The 929-nt window shown below is 49.7% G+C and overlaps 1 pseudogene; it reads left to right on the top strand.

Annotated features, from left to right (window-relative positions):
• The first annotated feature begins 301 nt into the window (after positions 1 to 301).
• Positions 302 to 629, top strand: LOC122729753 (annotated as a pseudogene).
• The last annotated feature ends 300 nt before the right edge of the window (positions 630 to 929 follow it).

Raw genomic sequence — 929 nt, forward strand, 5'->3', positions numbered from 1 at the left:
GGGAATGGTTGAACAAGTTGTAGCATATGATTGTGTTGGAATACTATTGTACTATAAGGAATGATAAGTAAGGTGGTTTTAGGATGCGCCCAGGCAGGTTCGGGCGGGGGGGGGGGAGAGGGGGGGGAAGGAGGGTAGTGGTGAAAAGCCTCTTGGGCCGGTGATCGAGCCAGTCTGTCCTTCTGCTGTGGGGAGCAGCGCGTGAGGCCGCGTACATCGTTAGACCCGCCCAGCTTCTTCCTCGATTCGGCTCGTGCCCGCCCCCGCGGAGCAGCGACCCCCGACCCCACTTAAGGCAGCCGGGATGGGACTACAGGTGGAGATCATCTCCCTCAGAGACTGGCGCACCTTCCCTAAGCGCGACCAGACCTGCGTGGTGCACTACACGAGGATGCTTGAAGATAGGGAAAAGTTTGATTCCTCCCGTGAGAAATAAGCCCTTCAAGTTTGTGATGGGCAAGCAGGAGGTGATCCGAGACTGGGAAGAAGGCGTTGCCCCGATGAGTGTGGGGCAGAGAGCAAAAATGACCATCTCTCCAGACTATGCTTTTGGCACCGATGGTCACCCAGGCATCATTCCACCAAATGCTACTCTCATCTTGGATGTGAAACTTAGAAAATTGGAATGACAGGAATGATTTCTTGCCCTAGCTCCCTGTTTCTTGAATTTGACACATGGAGGAGTCCAGAGTCTCAGCTTCCAGAAGAATGCACATGAATTTCTATGGAGCTTTTTTCCCTGATATTCCACTACATTCATTGTATAAACATATACACCCTGATTGAATGTGTTATCACTTGGCTTTGCTTCCAACTCCTCCTCCTTGTACGTGCGTTGTCTCTAAACTATACACCCTAAACCTCAACTTGTTAAGTCATTCATCTTTTTGGTTTTGTTTTTGTGGTCTAGATTTAAATTGAAATCCTTT

This window comes from Dromiciops gliroides, chromosome 5 (assembly GCF_019393635.1).
Source record: "Dromiciops gliroides isolate mDroGli1 chromosome 5, mDroGli1.pri, whole genome shotgun sequence".
In the NCBI taxonomy this organism is placed as follows: domain Eukaryota; kingdom Metazoa; phylum Chordata; class Mammalia; order Microbiotheria; family Microbiotheriidae; genus Dromiciops; species Dromiciops gliroides.